Raw genomic sequence first — 21,013 nt, forward strand, 5'->3', positions numbered from 1 at the left:
GTGAACGTGCAGCCAATCAGCTGCCTGGTTAATATTGTCCAGCACAACCATAAAGGGAAACAGGCAGCAGGATTCTCTCATAATCAGTGAGAGAGAGAGAGAGAGAGAGAGGGAGGCAGAAAAATAGTGACAGCGAGAAATAGAGAGAGTGATAGACATCTTGATGGAGGGAGGCAGAAAGAGATGAAAGTAGAGAAAAGCAACAGGGTGAGAGATGAGGCAGGAGAGAGACAGAGACAGAGACAACGAGAGGGAGAGGAACATGGAGAGAGAGACAGAGGGAAAGTGAGACAATGACAGAGAGAAAGGGGGAGAGAGAGAGAAGAATGCAGAGAGAGACACATAGAGGGAAGCAGAGAAGGACAGAGCGAGGGAGTGACAGAGAAAAACAGAGAAAGACAGAGAGACAGAGACAGAATGAAACAGAGTGGAGAGTAGAGACAGAGACACACCAGGAGCAAGAGGGAGTGAGCGATGATCATAGAGAGACTGGGAAAGCAAGAGAGAGAGAGAGATAGGCAGATACAGAGAGAAACAGAGAGACAGAGAGAGAGAGAGACTGAGCAAGAGGGAGAGACAGAGAGAGACAGAGACACAGAGGGAAAGAGGGAGAGAGAGAGGTGGAGGAGACAGGAACTGAGTTGAGAGGCAGTTCTGTTATCATCGTCGTGGGTCTTAGCACCAGTTGTGCCTTGTCAGGATCAGGAAAGACTGCTTGATGCTATCATGACACATGGCATCTTATTCAATATTCTTCCAACTGTAAACTTAGCACAAATCTTCACATCGATCCAACTTTCAGCATCCTCCTGTCATGTGACCTTACCCCACTACCGACGTTGACCGTGTTAAACCTTCCATGTGAACAGAGGACGTCAGAGAGACAGAAAGTGAAATAGAGAGAAAGAGAGAGAGACGGGAAAGAGGGAGAGTTAGAGAGACAGTGAGACAGAGAGAAACAGAGAGAGAGAGAGAGGCAGAGAGTTGGAGAGAGATAGAAAGAGACAGAGAGAAACAGGGAGAAATAGAGAGAAATAAATAGAGAGAAGGAGAGAGAGAAACAGAGGGACAGAAAGAGAGAGAGAGACAGAATGAGAAAGAGAGAGAAACAGAGAAGGTGAGAGGGAGAAAGAGAGAGAAAGAGGGGAGAGAGAGACAACGAGAGAGACAAAGAGAAACAGAGTTAAAAAGAGAGGGACAGAGAGTGAGAGAGAGAGAGAAATGGAGAGAGACAGAGATAGAGTGAGAGAGAGAGAGAGACAGGGACAGAAGGAGAGAGAGAGAGAGGGAGTGATGGGGAGATAGTGAGACAGAGAGAAGCAGAGAGAAATAGAAGGACAGAGAGAGAGGCAGAGAGAAAGAGACAGAGACAGAGAGAGAGACAGAGAGAGAGAGACAGAGACAGAGAGAGAGAGACAGAGAGAGAGAGACAGAGAGAGAAAGACAGAGAGAGAGAGAGGCAGAGAGAGAGAGACAGAGAGAGAGATAGAGGCAGAGAGAGAGGGACAGAAAGACAGAGAGAGAGAGAGAGACAGAGAGAGAGAGAGAGAGGCAGAGAGAGAGAGACAGAGAGAGAGAGAGAGGCAGAGAGAGAGGGACAGAAAGACAGAGAGAGAGAGAGAGAGACAGAGAGAGAGAGAGAGAGACAGAGAGAGAGAGAGAGAGGCAGAGAGAGAGGGACAGAGAGAGAGTGAGAGAGAGAGGCAGAGAGAGAGAGAGGGACAGGGAGAGGGATAGAGAGAGACAGAGAAAGGTTCAGATTCAAGGCACTTGCTCAGTGAATAAAGACACATGACTCCAAAGGGTTTTCAACAAACAGAAATAAACTTTACTCCCCAAGGTTAGAAAGAGAGAACAATTTACAACATGTATCTTACAATCTTAAGATTCAAGGTTAAAATGAGGTGCACGTGGGGCTAACAATCAAACACACCACACCGCAAAATACATGCCAAATGCGACCAAGGCAGATTCCATGGATTTTGCAATAGCCCAGACGTCAGTAACACAGTGAGTCACCCAATCCCACTGAAACTTGGTCTCTCTCGTGCTGCTTTCCAACGTCCCTCTTCGAAGATCTTGCCTAAGAATCGGCTCCGAAAATGGCACAAACTCAGGCCCACCCCCGGACTTCCTTTCTGCGACCTCCCCCCACCCTCCCTCCTCGCCCCTTTCCGTCTCCCTCTGGGAGACACCCCAACCCTGGCGCCCTGCACCCGCTCGCCCGGCTGCCTCTTTCTCTTTTATTCGTCCGGGAGCAGGCCCTGTCACAGAGTCACGCAGAATCTCACAGTGCAGGAGAGGCCCTTCGGCCCATCGAGTCTGCACCGACACGTGAGAAAAACCTGACCTACCTCCCTAACCCCATTCACCAGCACTTGCCCCCATAGCCTTGAATGTTATGACGATGCCGAGTGCTCATCCAGGTACTCTTTAAAGGGTGTGAGGCTAACCCACCTCCACCAGCCTCCCAGACAGCGCATTCCAGACCCTCACCACCCTCGGGGTGAAAAGGTTTCCCCTCACATCCCCTCCTAAACCTCCTGCCCTTCACCTTGAACTTATGTCCCCTCGTGACTGACCCTTCAACTAAAGGGGAACAGCTGCTCCCTATCCACCCTGTCCATGCCCCTCATAATCTTGTACACCTCGATCAGGTCACCCCTCAGTCTTCTCTGCTCCAACCAAAACAACCCAAGTCTATCCGACCTCTCTTCATAACTGAAATGTTTCATCCCAGGCAACATCCTGGTGAATCTCCTCTGCACCCCCCTCCAGTGCAATCACATCCTTCCTATAATGTGGCGACCAGAACTGCACATAGTACTCCAGCTGTGGCCTCACCAAGGTCCTATACAACTCCCAACATGACCTCCCTACTTTTGTAATCTACGCCTCGATTGATAAAGGCAAGTGTCCCAAATGCCTTTTTCACCACCCCACTAACATGCCCCTCCACCTTCAGAGATCTATGGACACACACGCCAAGATCCCTTTGTTCCTCAGAACTTCCTAGTGTCCTGCCGTTCATCGAATACTTCCTTGTCAAGTTACTTCTTCCAAAGTGTCCTCGGCCTGATGGATGCAAAGCTGGTCAGCGCAAGTGCCGCTCACTTCCGGTCTGCGCTCGTGCTCCGGAGGCCTGAAGACTGTCGGGATTTGAGGTTCCCGACAAGCGGGTGAGCAGGGGCTTCACATCCATATTGTTGTCTCTGTGTCCTGTACGAATCCCACCCCACCCCGGGAGATAAACTCTGATCGTCCAATCATGCACTGGGCCCACTCTGTGGCCTGTCCCCCAGTGCTCCGTCCCCCAGTGCCCAGTCCCCCAGTGCCCAGTTCCCCAGTGCCCAGTCCCCCAGTGCCCAGTCCCCCAGTGCCCAGTCTCCCAGTGTCCAGTCCCCCAGTGCCCAGTCCCCAGTGCCCAGTCTCCCAGTGCCCAGTCTCCAGTCCTCAGTGCCCAGTTCCCCAGTGCCCAGTCCCCCAGTGCCCTGTCCCCCAGAGCCCAGACCCCAGTGCCCAATCCCCCAGTGCCCAGTCCCCAGTGCCAAGACCATGCGCCCAGTCCCCAGTGCCCAGTTCCCCAGTGCCCAGTCCCCCAGTGCCCAATCTCCCAGTGCCCAGTCCCCCAGAGCCCAGTCCCCAGTGCCCAATCCCCCAGTGCCCAGTCCCCCAGTGCCCAGTCCCCCAGTGCCCAGTCCCCCAGAGCCCAGTCCCGAGTGCCCAATCCCCCAGTGCCCAGTCCCCAGTGCCTAGACCACGTGCCCAGTCCCCAGTGCCCAGACCACATGCCCAGTCCCCAGTGCCCAGACCACATGCCCAGTCCCCCAGTGCCCAGTCCCCCAGTGCCCAGTCCCCCAGTGTCCAGTCCCCAGTGCCCAGACCACGTGCCCAGTCCCCAGTGCCCAGACCATGTGCCCAGTCCCCAGTGCCCTGTTCCCCAGTGGCCAGACCCCCAGTGCCCAGTCCCCCAGTGCCCAGTCTCTAGTCCCCCAGTGCCCAGTTCCCAATGCCCAGTCCCCCAGTGCCCAGTCCCCAGTGCCCAGTCCTCCAGTGCCCAGTTCCCCAGTTCCCAGTCCCCAGTGCCCGGTCCCCAGTGCCCAGTCTCCCAGTGCCCAGTCCCCAGTGCCCAGTCTCCCAGTGCCCAGTCCCCAGTGCCCAGTTCCCCAGTGCCCAGTCCCCCAGTGCCCAGTCCCCAGTGCCCAGTCCCCAGTGCCCAGTCTCCCAGTGCCCAGACCCCAGTGGCCATTCCCCAGTGCCCATTCCCCCAGTGCCCAGTTCCCCAGTCCCCAGTTCCCCAGTGCCCAGTCTGTAGTCCCTCAGTGTCCAGTCTCCCAGTGCCCAGTTCTGCAGTTCCCAGTCCCCCAGTGCCCAGTTCCCCAATGCCCAGTCTCCCAGTGTCCAGTCCCCCAGTGCCCAGTCCCCCAGTGCCCAGTTCCCCAATGCCCAGTCCACCAGTGCCCAGTTCCCCAATGCCCAGTGCCCAGTCCCCCAGTGCCCAGTCTCCCAGTGTCCAGTCTCCAGTCCTCAGTGCCCAGTGCCCCAGTGCCCAGTTCCCCAGTGCCCAGTTCCCCAGTGCCCAGTCCCCAGTGCCCAGTCTCCCAGTGGCCAGTCCCCAGTGCCCAGTCTCCCAGTGCCCAGTACCCAGTGCCCAGTTCCCAGTGCCCAGTCCCCCAGTGCCCAGTCCCCAGTGCCCAGTCCCCAGTGCCCAGTCTCCCAGTGCCCAGTCCCCAGTGCCCAGTCCCCCAGTGCCCAGTCTCCAGTCCTCAGTGCCCAGTGCCCAGTCTCCAGTCCTCAGTGCCCAGTCCCCCAGTGCCCAGTTCCCCAGTGCCCAGTTCCCCAGTGCCCAGACCACGTGCCCAGTCCCCAGTGCCCAGTCCCTAGTGCCCAGTCTCCCAGTGCCCAGTACCCAGTGCCCAGTTCCCCAGTGCCCAGTTCCCCAGTGCCCAGTCCCCAGTGCCCAGTCCCCAGTGCCCAGTCTCCCAGTGCCCAGTCCCCAGTGCCCAGTCTCTCAGTGCCCAGTACCCAGTGCCCAGTGCCCCAGTGCCCAGTCCCCCAGTGCCCAGTCCCCAGTGCCCAGTCCCCAGTGCCCAGTCTCCCAGTGCCCAGACCCCAGTGGCCATTCCCCAGTGCCCATTCCCCCATTGCCCAGTTCCCCAGTCCCCAGTTCCCCAGTGCCCAATCCCCAGTGCCCAGTCTGTAGTCCCTCAGTGTCCAGTCTCCCAGTGCCCAGTTCTGCAGTGCCCAGTTCCCCAGTGCCCAGTCCCCCAGTGCCCAGTCCCCAGTGCCGAGTCCCCCAGTCCCCAGTCCCGCAGTGCACAGTCCCCAGTGCCCAGTCACCCAGTGCCCAGTCCCGGTTCCAAGTTCCCCAGTGCCCAGTCCCCCAGTGCCCAGTCCCCAGACCCCAGTGCACAGTCCCCCAGTGCCCAGTCCCCAGTGCCCAGTACCCAGTGCCCAGTCCACAGTCCCACAGTGTCCAGTCTCCCAGTGCCCAGTTCTGCAGTGCCCAGCTCCCCAGTGCCCAGTCCCCAGTGCCCAGTTCCCCAATGCCCAGTCTCCCAGTGTCCAGTCCCCCAGTGCCCAGTACCCAGCCCCCAGTTCCCCAGTGCCCAGTCCCCCAGTGCCCAGTCGCCAGTGCCCAGTCCCCCAGTCCCCAGTGCCCAGTTCCCCAGTCCCCAGTGCCCAGTCGCCAGTGCCCAGTTCCCCAGTCCTCAGTCCCCAGTGCCCAGTCCCCCAGTCTCTATTCCCCCAGTCTCCAGTCCCAATTGCCCATTCCCCCAGTGCCCTGTACCCAGTCACCAGTGTATAGTGCCCAATCCCCCATGCCCTGTACACAGTCCCCAGTGTATAGTGCCCAATCCCCCATGCACTGTACGCAGTGTATAGTGCCCAATCCCCCATGCCCTGTACCTAGTGTATAGTGCCCAATTCCCCATGCCCTGTACCTAGTGTATAGTACCCAATCCCCCATGCCCTGTACCCAGTGTATAGCGCCCAATCCCCCATGCCCTGTACCCAGTCACCAGTGTGTAGTGCCCAATCCCCCATGCCCTGTACCCAGTGTATAGTGCCCAATCCCCCATGCCCTGTACCCAGTAACCAGTATGTAGTACCCAATCCCCCATGCCCTGTACCCAGTCACCAGTGTGTAGTGCCCAATCCCCCATGCCCTGTACCCAGTCACAAGTTTATAGTGCCCAATCCGCCAGTGCCCTGTACCCTGTGTATAGTGCCCAATCCCCCATGTCCTGTGCCCAGTGTATAGTGCCCAATCACCCATGCCCTGTCCCTAGTTACCAGTGTATAGTGCCCAATCCCCCATACCCTGTACCCAGTGTATAATGCCCAATCCCCGTACCCTGTACCCAGTGTATAGTGCCCAATCCCCCATGCCAAGTCCCTAGTTACCAGTGTGTAGTGCACAATCACCCGTGCCCTGTAACCAGTGTATAGTGACCAATCCCATGCCCTGCACCCAGTCGCCAGTGTATAGTGCCCAATCCCCCATGCTCTGTACCCAGTGTATATTGCCCAATCCACCATGCACTGTCCCAGTTACCAGTGTGTAGTGCCCAATCCCCCATGCCCTGTACCCAGTGTATAGTGCCCAATCCCCCATGCCCTGCACCCAGTCGCCTGTGTATAGTGCCCAATCCCACATGCCCTGTAACCAGTGTATAATGCCCAATCCCCCATGCCCTGTACCCAGTGTATAATGCCCAAACCCCCATGCCCTGTACACAGTCCCCATTGTGTAGTGCCCAATCCCCCATGCCCTGTACCCAGTGTATAGTGCCCAATCACCCATGCCCTGTACCTAGTCACCAGTGTATAGTAACCAATGCCCCATGCCCTCTACCCAGTGAATAGTGCCCAATCAACTGTGCCCTGTACCCAGTGCATAGTGCCAAATCACCCATGCCCCGTACCCAGTGTATAGTGCCCAATCCCCGTGCCCTGTACCCAGTCCCCAGTATGTAGTGCCCAATCCCCCATGCCCTTTACCCAGTGTATAGTGCCCAATCCCCCATGCCCTGTACACAGTCCCCAGCGTGTAGTGTCCAATCCCCCATGCCCTGTACCCAGTGTATAGTGCCCAATTCCCCATGCCCTGTACCTAGTCACCAGTGTATAGTGCCCAATCCCCCATGCCCTGTACCCAGTAAACAGTGTATAGTGCCCAATCCCCCATGCCTTGTACCCAGTTACCAGTGTATAGTGCCCAATCCCCCATGCCCTGTACACAGTCCCCAGTGTATAGTGCCCAATCCCCCATGCAAAGTACGCAGTGTATAGTGCCCAATCCCCCATGCCCTGTACCTATTGTATAGTGCCCAATTCCCCATGCCCTGTACCTAGTGTATAGTACCTAATCCCCCATGCCCTGTACCCAGTGTATAGCGCCCAATCCCCCATGCCCTGTACCCAGTCACCAGTGTGTAGTGCCCAATCCCCCATGCCCTGTACCCAGTGTATAGTGCCCAATCCCCAATGCCCTGTACCCAGTAACCAGTGTGTAGTACCCAATCCCCCATGCCCTGTACCCAGTCACCAGTGTGTAGTGCCCAATCCCCCATGCCCTGTACCCAGTCACAAGTTTATAGTGCCCAATCCGCCAGTGCCCTGTACCCTGTGTATAGTGCCCAAACCCCCATGCCTTGTGCCCAGTGTATAGTGCCCAATCACCCATGCCCTGTCCCTAGTTACCAGTGTATAGTGCCCAATCCCCCATACCCTGTACCCAGTGTACAGTGCCCAAACCCCGTACCCTGTACCCAGTGTATAGTGCCCAATCCCCCATGCCAAGTCCCTAGTTACCAGTGTGTAGTGCACAATCACCCGTGCCCTGTACCCAGTGTATAGTGACCAATCCCATGCCCTGCACCCAGTCGCCAGTGTATAGTGCCCAATCCCCCATGCTCTGTACCCAGTGTATATTGCCCAATCCACCATGCCCTGTCCCTAGTTACCAGTGTGTAGTGCCCAATCCCCCATGCCCTGTACCCAGTGTATAGTGCCCAATCCCCCATGCCCTGCACCCAGTCGCCTGTGTATAGTGCCCAATCCCACATGCCCTGTAACCAGTGTATAATGCCCAATCCCCCATGCCCTGTACCCAGTGTATAATGCCCAAACCCCCATGCCCTGTACACAGTCCCCATTGTGTAGTGCCCAATCCCCCATGCCCTGTACCCAGTGTATAGTGCCCAATCACCCATGCCCTGTACCTAGTCACCAGTGTATAGTAACCAATGCACCATGCCCTCTACCCAGTGAATAGGGCCCAATCAACTGTGCCCTGTACCCAGTGCATAATGTCAAATCACCCATGCCCCGTACCCAGTGTATAGTGCCCAATCCCCGTGCCCGGTACCCAGTCCCCAGTGTGTAGTGCCCAATCCCCCATGCCCTTTACCCAGTGTATAGTGCCCAATCCCCCGTGCCCTGTACACAGTCCCCAGCGTGTAGTGCCCAATCCCCCATGCCCTGTACCCAGTGTATAGTGCCCAATTCCCCATGCCCTGTACCTAGTCACCAGTGTATAGTGCCCAATCCCCCATGCCCTGTACCCAGTAAACAGTGTATAGTGCCCAATCCCCCATGCCTTGTAACCAGTCACCAGTGTATAGTGCCCAATCCCCCATGCCCTGTACCCAATCACCAGTGTATAGAGCCCAATCCCACATGCACTGTACCCAGTGTATACTGCCCAATCCCCCGTGCCCTGTACCGAGTCACCAGTGTATAGAGCCCAATCCCCCATGGCCTGTACCCAAAGTATAGTGCCCAATACCCCATGCCCTGTACCCAGTGTATAGTACCCAATCCCCATGCCCTGTACCCAGTGTATAGTGCCCAATCCCCCATGCCCTGTACACAGTGTATAGTGCCCAATCCCTCGTGCCCTGTACCCAGTCGTAGTTTATAGTGCCCAATCCCCCATGCCCAGTACCCAGTCACCAGTGTATAGTGCCCAATCCCCCGTGCCCTGCACCCAGTGTATAGTGCCCAATCCCCCATGGCCTGTACCTAGTCACCTACGTAGAGTGCCCAATCCCCTATGCCCTGTACTCAGTCTCCAGTGTATAGTGCCCAATCCCCCATGCCCTGTACCTAGTCACCAGTGTATAGTGCCCAATCCCCCATGCCCTGTACTCAGTCACCAGTGTGTAGTGCCCAATAACCCATGCCCTGTACTCAGTCGCCAGTGTATAGTGCCAATCCCCCATGCCCTGTACTCAATCACCAGTGTATAGTGCCCTATCCCCGGGCCCTGTACCCAGTCATAGTGTATATTGCCCAATCCCCCATGCCCTTTACCTAGTCACCAGTGTATAGTGCCCAATCCCCCATGCCCTGTACCCAGTGTATAAGGCCCAATCCCCAATGCCCTGTACACAGTCCCCAGTTTATAGTGCCCAATACCCAATGCCCTGTACCATGTCACCTGTGTATAGTGCCCAATCCCCCATGCCCTGTACCCAGTCACCAGAGTGTAGTGCCCAATCCCACATGCCCTGTACCCAGTCACAAGTGTGTAGTGCCCAATCCCCCATGCCCTGTACCCAGTGTAAAGTGCCCAAACACCCATGCCCTGTACCCAGTCACCAGTGTGTAGTGCCCAATCCGCCATGCCCTGTACCCAGTCTCAAGTGTGTAGTGCCCAATCCCCCATGCCCTGTACACAGTCACCAGTGTGTAGTGCCCAATCCCCTATGCCCTGTAAACAGTCACCAGTGTATAGTGCCCAATCATCCAGTGCCCTGTACCCAGTCACCAGTGTATAGTGCACAATCCCCCATGCCCTGTACCCAGTGTATAGTGCCCAATCCCCCATGCCCTGTCCCTAGTTACCAGTGTGTAGTGCCCAATCCCCCATGCCCTGTACCCAGTGTATAGTGCCCAATACCCCATGCCCTGTACCCAGTGTATAGTGCCCAATCCCCATGCCCTGTACCCAGTGTATAGTGCCCAATCCCCCATGCCCTGTACACAGTGTATAGTGCCCAATCCCTCGTGCCCTGTACCCAGTCGTAGTTTATAGTGCCCAATCCCCCATGCCCTGTACCCAGTCACTAGTGTGTAGTGCCCAATCCCCCGTGCCCTGCACCCAGTGTATAGTGCCCAATCCCCCATGGCCTGTACCTAGTCACCTATGTAGAGTGCCCACTCCCCCATGCCCTGTACTCAGTCTCCAGTGTATAGTGCCCAATCCCCCATGCCCTGTACCTAGTCACCAGTGTATAGTGCCCAATCCCCCATGCCCTGAACCCAAAGTATAGTGCGCAATACCCAATGCCCTGTACCCAGTGTATAGTACCCAATCCCCATGCCCTGTACCCAGTGTATAGTGCCCAATCCCCCATGCCCTGTACCCAGTCACCAGTGTATAGTGCCCAATCCTCCATGCCCTGTACTCAGTCACTAGTGTATAGTGCCCAATCCCCCGTGCCCTGCACCCAGTGTATAGTGCCCAATCCCCCATGGCCTGTACCTAGTCACCTACGTAGAGTGCCCAATCCCCCATGCCCTGTACTCAGTCTCCAGTGTATAGTGCCCAATCCCCCATGCCCTGTACCTAGTCACCAGTGTATAGTGCCCAATCCCCCATGCCCTGTACTCAGTCACCAGTGTGTAGTGCCCAATAACCCATGCCCTGTACTCAGTTGCCAGTGTATAGTGCCAATCCCCCATGCCCTGTACTCAGTCACCAGTGTATAGTGCCCTATCCCCGGGCCCTGTAACCAGTCATAGTGTATATTGCCCAATCCCCCATGCCCTTTACCTAGTCACCAGTGTATAGTGCCCAATCCCCCATGCCCTGTACCCAGTCACCAGAGTGTAGTGCCCAATCCCACATGCCCTGTACCCAGTCACAAGTGTGTAGTGCCCAATCCCCCATGCCCTGTACCCAGTGTAAAGTGCCCAAACCCCCATGCCCTGTACCCAGTCACCAGTGTGTAGTGCCCAATCCCCCATGCCCTGTACACAGTCACCAGTGTGTAGTGCCCAATCCCCTATGCCCTGTAAACAGTCACCAGTGTATGGTGCCCAATCCCCCATGCCCTGTACCCAGTATATAGTGCCCAATCATCCAGTGCCCTGTACCCAGTCACCAGTGTATAGTGCACAATCCCCCATGCCCTGTACCCAGTGTATAGTGCCCAATCCCCCATGCCCTGTCCCTAGTTACCAGTGTGTAGTGCCCAATCCCCCATGCCCTGTACCCAGTGTATAGTGCCCAATCCCCCATGCCCTGTACCCAAAGTATAGTGCCCAATACCTCATGCCCTGTACCCAGTGTATAGTGCCCAATCCCCATGCCCTGTACCCATTGTATAGTGCCCAATCCTCCATGCCCTGTACACAGTGTATAGTGCCCAATCCCTCGTGCCCTGTACCCAGTCGTAGTTTATAGTGCCCAATCCCCCATGCCCTGTACCCAGTCACCAGTGTATAGTGCCCAATCCCTCATGCCCTGTACTCAGTCACTAGTGTGTAGTGCCCAATCCCCCGTGCCCTGCACCCAGTGTATAGTGCCCAATCCTCCATGGCCTGTACCTAGTCACCTATGTAGAGTGCCCAATCCCCCATGCCCTGTACTCAGTCTCCAGTGTATAGTGCCCAATCCCCCATGCCCTGTACCTAGTCACCAGTGTATAGTGCCCAATCCCCCATGCCCTGTACTCAGTCACCAGTGTGTAGTGCCCAATAACCCATGCCCTGTACTCAGTCGCCAGTGTATAGTGCCAATCCCCCATGCCCTGTACTCAGTCACCAGTGTATAGTGCCCTATCCCCGGGCCCTGTACCCAATCATAGTGTATATTGCCCAATCCCCCATGCCCTTTACCTAGTCACCAGTGTATAGTGCCCAATCCCCCATGCCCTGTACCCAGTGTATAGTGCCCAATCCCCCATGCCCTGAACCCAGTCGTCAGTGTATAGTGCCCAATCCTCCATGCCCTGTACCCAGTGTATATTGCCCAATCCCCCATGCCCTGTCCCTAGTGTCCAATATATATAGTGTCCAATCCCCTGTGGCCGGTACCCAATATATTCTGCCCTATCCCCCATGCCCTGTACCCAATTTCTAGTGCGCAATCCCGCATGCCCTGTACCCAGTGTATAGTGCACAATCCCCCATGCCCTGTACACAATATATAGTGCCCAATCACCCATGCCCTGTCCCCAGTGTATAGTGCCCAATCCACATTCCCTGTACCCAGTGTAAAGTTCCCAATCCCCCATGCCCTGTACCCAGTGTATATTGCCCAATCCCCCATCCCCTGCAACCAGTCACCAGTGTATAGGGCCCAATCCCCATGCCCTGTACCCAGTCACCAATGTACAGTGCCCAATCCACCATGCCCTCTACCCAGTGTATATTGCCCAATCCCCCATGCTCTGTCCCCAGTGTATAGTGTCCAATCCCCTCTGGCCTGTACCCAATGTATTGTGCCCAATCCCCCATGCCCTGTACCCAATTTTTAGTGCGCAATCCCGCATGCCCTGTACCCAGTGTATAGTGCACAATCCCTCATGCCCTGTACACAATATATAGTGCCCAATCACCCATGCCCTGTACCCAGTGTATAGTGCCCAATCCACATTCCCTGTACCCAGTGTATATTGCCCAATCCCGCATGCCCTGCACCCAGTCACCAGTGTATAGTGCCACATCCCACATGCCCTGTACGCAGTCAACAGTGTATAGTGCCCAATCCCCCATGCCCTGTACCCAGTCACCAGTGTATAGTGCCCAATCCCCCATGCCCTGTACCCAGTGAATAGTGCCCAATCCCCCATGATCTGTACCCAGTGTATAGTTCACAATCCCCCAAGACCTGCACCCAGTCACCAGTGTATAGGGCCCAATCCCCGGTGCCCTGTACCCAGTCCCCAGTGTATAGTGCCCAATCCCCCATGCCCTGCACCCAGTCACCAGTGTATAGTGCCCAATCCCCCATTCCCTGCACCCAGTCACCATTGTATAGTGCCCAATCCCCCGTGGCCTGTACCCAGTACCCAGTGTATAGTGCCCAATCCCCCATGCCCTGTACCCAGTCACCAGTGTATAGTGCGCAATCCCCCAGTGCCCAGTCCCCGGATCATAGTGCACAGTCCCCCAGTGCCCAGTCCCCCAGTGCTCAGTCACCAGTGCCCAGTACCCAGTGCCCAGGCCACAGTCCCACAGTGCGGAGTCTCTATTGCCCCAGTGCCCAGTACCCAGCCCCCAGTTCCCCAGTGCACAGTCCCCCAGTGCCCAGTCAGCAGTGCCCAGTCCCCCAGTCCCCAGTGCCCAGTTCCCCAGTCCATAGTCCCCAGTGCCCAGTCGCCAGTGCCCAGTTCCCAAGTCCTCAGTCCCCAGTGCCCAATCCCCCAGTCTCTATTCCGCCAGTCTCCAGTCCGAAATGCCCATTCCCCCAGTGCCCTGTACACAGTCACCAGTGTATAGTGCCCAATCCCCATGCCCTGTACCCAGTCACCAGTGTATAGTGCCCAATACCCCAAGCCCTGTACCTAGTGTATAGTGCCCAATCCCCCATGCCCTGTACCCAGTGTATTGTGCCCAATCCCCCATGCCCTGTTCCCAGTCACCAGTGTATAGTGCCCAATCCCCCATGCCCTGTACCCAGTCACCAGTGTATAGTGCCCAATCCCCTGTGCCCTGTACCCAGTCACCAGTGTGTAGTGCCCAATCCCCCATGCCCTGTACCCAGAAACCAGTGTGTAGTGCCCAATCCCCCATGCCCTGTACCCAGTCACCAGTGTATAGTGCCCAATCCCCTGTGCCCTGTACCCAGTCACCAGTGTGTAGTGCCCAATCCCCCATGCCCTGTACCCAGTCACCAGTGTGTAGTGCCCAATCCCCCATGCCCTGTACCCAGGCACAAGTTTATAGTGCCCAATCCCACTTGTCCTGTGCCCAGTGAATATTGCCCAATCCCCCATGCCCTGTTTCCAGTCACCAGTGTATAGTGTCCAATCCCCCATGCCCTGTACCCAGTCACCAGTGTATAGTGCCCAATCTCCTGTGCCCTGTACCCAGTCACCAGTGTGTAGTGCCCAATCCCCCATGCCCTGTACCCAGGCACAAGTTTATAGTGCCCAATCCCCCTTGCCCTCTGCCCAGTGAATAGTGCCCAATCCCCCATGCCCTGTACGCATTCACCAGAGTGTAGTGCCCAATCCCCCATGCCCTGTACCCAGTCACAAGTTTATAGTGCCCAATCCCCCAGTGCCCTGTACCCTGTGTATAGTGCCCAATCCCCCATGCCCTGTCCCTAGTTACCAGTGTATAGTGCCCAATCCCCCATGCCCTGTACCCAGTGTATAGTGCTCAATGCCCCGTGCCCTGTACCCAGTGTATAGTGCCCAATCCCCCATGCCCTGTCCCTAGTTACCAGTGTATAGTGCCCAATCCCCCGTGCCCTGTCCCTAGTTACCAGTGTGTAGTGCACAATCACCCGTGCCCTGTACCCAGTGTATAGTGCCCAATCCCCATGCCCTGCACCCAGTCGCCAGTGTATAGTGCCCAATCCCCCATGCCCTGTACCCAGTGTATAGTGCCCAATCCACCATGACCTGTCCCTACTTACCAGTGTGTAGTGCCCAATCCCCCATGCCCTGTAACCAATGTATAGTGCCCAATCCCCCACGCCCTGTAACCAGTGTATAATGCCCAATCCCCCATGCCCTGTACCCAGTGTATAATGCCCAAACACCCATGCCCTGTACCGAGTCCCCATTGTGTTGTGCCCAATCCCCCATGCCCTGTACCCAGTGTATAGTGCCCAATCACACATGCCCTGTACCTAATCACCAGTGTATAGTAACCAATGCCCCATGCCCTCTACCCAGTGAATAGGGCCCAATCAACTGTGCCCTGTACCCAGTGCATAGTGCCAAATCACCCATGCCCCACACCCAGTGTATAGTGCCCAATCCCCCGTGCCCTGTTCATAGTCACCAGTGTATAGTGCCCAATACCCCATGCACTGTACCCAGTGTATAGTGCCCAATCCCCCAAGCCCTAAACCCAGTGCATAGTGCCCAATCCCCCATGCCCTGTACCTAGTCGCCAGTGTATAGTGCCAATTCCCCTGTGCCCTGAACCCAGCGTATAGGGCCCAGTCCCCCGTGCCCTGTAACCAGTCCCCAGTGTGTATTGCCCAATCCCCCATGCCCTTTACCCAGTGTATAGTGCCCAATCCCCCGTGCCCTGTACACAGTCCCCAGCGTGTAGTGCCCAATACCCCATGCACTGTACGCAGTGTATAGTGCCCAATCCCCCATGCCCTGTACCTAGTGCATAGTGCCCAAACCCCCATGCCCTGTACCCAGTGTATTGTGCCCAATCCCCCATGCCCTGTTCCCAGTCACCAGTGTATAGTGCCCAATCCCCCATGCCCTGTACCCAGTCACCAGTGTATAGTGCCCAATCCCCCATGCCCTGTACCCAGTCACCAGTGTGTAGTGCCCAATCCCCCATGCCCTGTACCCAGGCACAAGTTTATAGTTCCCAATCCCCCTTGCCCTCTGCCCAGTGAATAGTGCCCAATCCCCCATGCCCTGTACGCATTCACCAGAGTGTAGTGCCCAATCCCCCATGCCCTGTACCCAGTCACAAGTTTATAGTGCCCAATCCCCCAGTGCCCTGTACCCTGTGTATAGTGCCCAATCCTCCATGCCCTGTCCCTAGTTACCAGTGTATAGTGCCCAATCCCCCATGCCCTGTACCCAGTGTATAGTGCTCAATCCCCCGTGCCCTGTACCCAGTGTATAGTGCCCAATCCCCCATGCCCTGTCCCTAGTTACCAGTGTATAGTGCCCAATCCCCCGTGCCCTGTCCCTAGTTACCAGTGTGTAGTGCACAATCACCCGTGCCCTGTACCCAGTGTATAGTGCCCAATCCCCATGCCCTGCACCCAGTCGCCAGTGTATAGTGCCCAATCCCCCATGCCCTGTACCCAGTGTATAGTGCCCAATCCACCATGCCCTGTCCCTAGTTACCAGTGTGTAGTGCCCAATCCCCCATGCCCTGTACCCAGTATATAGTGCCCAATCCCCCATGCCCTGCACCCAGTCGCCAGTGTATAGTGCCCAATCCCACATGCCCTGTAACCAGTGTATAGTGCCCAATCCCCCATGCCCTGTACCCAGTGTATAATGCCCAAACACCCATGCCCTGTACCCAGTCCCCATTGTGTAGTGCCCAATCCCCCATGCCCTGTACCCAGTGTATAGTGCCCAATCACACATGCCCTGTACCTAATCACCAGTGTATAGTAACCAATGCCCCATGCCCTCTACCCAGTGAATAGGGCCCAATCAACTGTGCCCTGTACCCAGTGCATAGTGCCAAATCACCCATGCCCCTCACCCAGTGTATAGTGCCCAATCCCCCATGCCCTGTACTTAGTCACCAGTGTATAGTGCCCAATCCCCCATGCACTGTACCCAGTGTATAGTGCCCAATCCCCCAAGCCCTAAACCCAGTGCATAGTGCCCAATCCCCCATGCCCTGTACCTAGTCGCCAGTGTATTGTGACAATACCCCTGTGCCCTGAACCCAGCGTATAGGGCCCAGTCCCCCGTGCCCTGTACCCAGTCCCCAAGGTGTATTGCCCAATCCCCCATGCCCTTTACCCAGTGTATAGTGCCCAATCCCCCGTGCCCTGTACACAGTCCCCAGCGTGTAGTGCCCAATACCCCATGCACTGTACGCAGTGTATAGTGCCCAATCCCCCATGCCCTGTACCTAGTGTATAGTGCCCAAACCCCCATGCCCTGTACCCAGTGTATTGTGCCCAATCCCCCATGCCCTGTTCCCAGTCACCAGTGTATAGTGCCCAATCCCCCATGCCCTGTACCCAGTCACCAGTGTATAGTGCCCAATCCCCTGTGCCCTGTACCCAGTCACCAGTGTGTAGTGCCCAATCCCCCATGCCCTGTACCCAGTCACCAGTGTGTAGTGCCCAATCCCCCATGCCCTGTACCCAGGCACAAGTTTATAGTGCCCAATCCCCCTTGCCCTCTGCCCAGTGAATAGTGCCCAATCCACCATGCCCTGTACGTAGTCACCAGAGTGTAGTGCCCAATCTCCCATGCCCTGTACCCAGTCACAAGTTTATAGTGCCCAATCCCCCAGTGCCTTGTACCCTGTGTATAGTGCCCGATCCCCCATGCCCTGTCCCTAGTTACCAGTGTATAGTGCCCAATCCCCCATGCCCTGTACCCAGTGTATAGTGCTCAATCCCCCGTGCCCTGTACCCAGTGTATAGTGCCCAATCCCCCATGCCCTGTCCCTAGTTACCAGTGTATAGTGCCCAATCCCCCGTGCCCTGTCCCTAGTTACCAGTGCGTAGTGCACAATCACCCGTGCCCTGTACCCAGTGTATAGTGCCCAATCCCCATGCCCTGCACCCAGTCGCCAGTGTATAGTGCCCAATCCCCATGCCCTGTACCCAGTGCATAGTGCCCAATCCACCATGCCCTGTCCCTAGTTACCAGTGTGTAGTGCCCAATCCCCCATGCCCTGTACCCAGTGTATAATGCCCAATCCCCCATGCCCTGTACCCAGTCCCCATTGTGTAGTGCCCAATCCCCCATGCCCTGTACCCAGTGTATAGTGCCCAATCACACATGCCCTGTACCTAATCAACAGTGTATAGTAACCAATGCCCCGTGCCCTCTACCCAGTGAATAGGGCCCAATCAACTGTGCCCTGTACCCAGTGCATAGTGCCAAATCACCCATGCCCCGCACCCAGTGTATAGTGCCCAATCCCCGTGCCCTGTACATAGTCACCAGTGTATAGTGCCCAATCCCCCATGCACTGAACCCAGTGTTTAGTGCCCAATCCCCCAAGCCCTAAACCCAGTGTATAGTGCCCAATCCCCCAAGCCCTAAACCCAGTGCATAGTGCCCAATCTCCCTGCCAAGTACCTAGTCGCCAGTGTATAGTGCCAATTCCCCTGTGCCCTGAACCCAGCGTATAGGGCCCAATCCCCCATGCCCTGTACCCAGTCCCCAGTGTGTATTGCCCAATCCCCCATGCCCTTTACCCAGTGTATAGCGCCCAATCCCACGTGCCCTGTAAACATTCCCCAGCGTGTAGTGCCCAATCCCCCATGCACAGTAACCAGTGCATAGTGCCCAATTCCCATGCCCTGTACCTAGTCACCAGTGTATAGGGCCCAATCCCTGGTGCCCAGTACCCAGTCGCCAGTGTATAGCGCCCATTCCCCAATGCCCTGCAGCCAGTCACCAGTGTATAGTGCCCAATCCCCCATTCCCTGCACCCAGTCACCATTGTATAGTGCCCAATCCCCCGTGGCCTGTACCCAGTACCCAGTGTATAGTGCCCAATCCCCCATGCCCTGCACCCAGTCACCAGTGTATAGTGCCACATCCCACATGCCCTGTACCCAGTCAACAGTGTATAGTGCCACATCCCCATGCCCTGTACCCAGTCACCAGTGTATAGTGCCCAATCCCCCATGTCCTGTACCCAGTGTATAGTGCCCAATCCCCAATGCCCTGTACACAGTCCCCAGCATGTAGTGCCCAATCCCCCATGCACTGTACCCAGTGCATAGTGCCCAATTCCCCATGCCCTGTACCTAGTCACCAGTGTATAGGGCCCAATCCCTGGTGCCCAGTACCCAGTCGCCAGTGTATAGCGCCCAATCCCCAATGCCCTGCAGCCAGTCACCAGTGTATAGTGCCCAATCCCCCATTCCCTGCACCCAGTCACCATTGTATAGTGCCCAATTCCCCGTGGCCTGTACCCAGTACCCAGTGTATAGTGCCCAATCCCCCATGCCCTGCACCCAGTCACCAGTGTATAGTGCCACATCCCACATGCCCTGTACCCAGTCAACAGTGTATAGTGCCCAATCCCCATGCCCTGTACCCAGTCACCAGTGCATAGTGCCCAATCCCCCATGCCCTGTACCCAGTGTATAGTGCCCAATCCCCCGTGCCCTGTACACTGTCCCCAGCGTGTAGTGCCCAATCCCCCATGCACTGTACCCAGTGCATAGTGCCCAATTCCCCATGCCCTGTACCTAGTCACCAGTGTATAGGGCCCAATCCCTGGTGCCCAGTACCCAGTCGCCAGTGTATAGCGCCCAATCCCCAATGCCCTGCAGCCAGTCACCAGTGTATAGTGCCCAATCCCCCATTCCCTGCACCCAGTCACCATTGTATAGTGCCCAATTCCCCGTGGCCTGTACCCAGTACCCAGTGTATAGTGCCCAATCCCCCATGCCCTGCACCCAGTCACCAGTGTATAGTGCCACATCCCACATGCCCTGTACCCAGTCAACAGTGTATAGTGCCCAATCCCCATGCCCTGTACCCAGTCACCAGTGTATAGTGCCCAATCCCCCATGCCCTGTACCCAGTGAATAGTGCCCAATCCCCAATGCCCTGTACCCAGTGTATAGTGCCCAATTGCCTGTCGCCTGTACCCAGTGTATAGTGCCAAATCCCCCATGCCCTGCACCCAATTTATATGCCCAATCCCACATGCCTTGTACCCACTGTATAGTTCACAATCCCCCAAGCACTTTACACAATATATAGTGCCCAATCCCCCATGCCCTGTACCCAGTGTATAGTGCCCAATCCCCATGCCCTGTACCCAGTGTACAGTGCTCAATCCCCCATGCCCTTTACCCAGTGTATAGTGCCCAATCCCCAATGCCCTGCAGCCAGTCACCAGTGTATAGTGCCCAATCCCCCATTCCCTGCACCCAGTCACCATTGTATAGTGCCCAATTCCCCGTGGCCTGTACCCAGTACCCAGTGTATAGTGCCCAATCCCCCATGCCCTGCACCCAGTCACCAGTGTATAGTGCCACATCCCACATGCCCTGTACCCAGTCAACAGTGTATAGTGCCCAATCCCCATGCCCTGTACCCAGTCACCAGTGTATAGTGCCCAATCCCCCATGCCCTGTACCCAGTGTATAGTGCCCAATCCCCCGTGCCCTGTACACAGTCCCCAGCGTGTAGTGCCCAATCCCCCATGCACTGTACCCAGTGCATAGTGCCCAATTCCCCATGCCCTGTACCTAGTCACCAGTGTATAGGGCCCAATCCCTGGTGCCCAGTACCCAGTCGCCAGTGTATAGCGCCCAATCCCCAATGCCCTGCAGCCAGTCACCAGTGTATAGTGCCCAATCCCCCATTCCCTGCACCCAGTCACCATTGTATAGTGCCCAATTCCCCGTGGCCTGTACCGAGTACCCAGTGTATAGTGCTCAATCCCCCATGCCCTGCACCCAGTCACCAGTGTATAGTGCCACATCCCACATGCCCTGTACCCAGTCAACAGTGTATAGTGCCCAATCCCCATGCCCTGTACCCAGTCACCAGTGTATAGTGCCCAATCCCCCATGCCCTGTACCCAGTGTATAGTGCCCAATCCCCCGTGCCCTGTACACAGTCCCCAGCGTGTAGTGCCCAATCCCCCATGCACTGTACCCAGTGCATAGTGCCCAATTCCCCATGCCCTGTACCTAGTCACCAGTGTATAGGGCCCAATCCCTGGTGCCCAGTACCCAGTCGCCAGTCTAGAGCGCCCAATCCCCAATGCCCTGCAGCCAGTCACAAGTGTTTAGTGCCCAACCCCCCATTCCCTGCACCCATTCACCATTGTATAGTGCCCAATTCCCCGTGGCCTGTACCGAGTACCCAGTGTATAGTGCTCAATCCCCCATGCCCTGCACCCAGTCACCAGTGTATAGTGCCACATCCCACATGCCCTGTACCCAGTCAACAGTGTATAGTGCCCAATCCCCATGCCCTGTACCCAGTCACCAGTGTATAGTGCCCAATCCCCCATGCCCTGTACCCAGTGTATAGTGCCCAATCCCCCGTGCCCTGTACACAGTCCCCAGCGTGTAGTGCCCAATCCCCCATGCCCTGTACCCAGTGTATAGTGCCCAATCACACATGCCCTGTACCTAATCAACAGTGTATAGTAACCAATGCCCCGT

The sequence above is a fragment of the Carcharodon carcharias genome, chromosome 24 (genome assembly GCF_017639515.1).
Source record: "Carcharodon carcharias isolate sCarCar2 chromosome 24, sCarCar2.pri, whole genome shotgun sequence".
NCBI classification, from domain to species: domain Eukaryota; kingdom Metazoa; phylum Chordata; class Chondrichthyes; order Lamniformes; family Lamnidae; genus Carcharodon; species Carcharodon carcharias.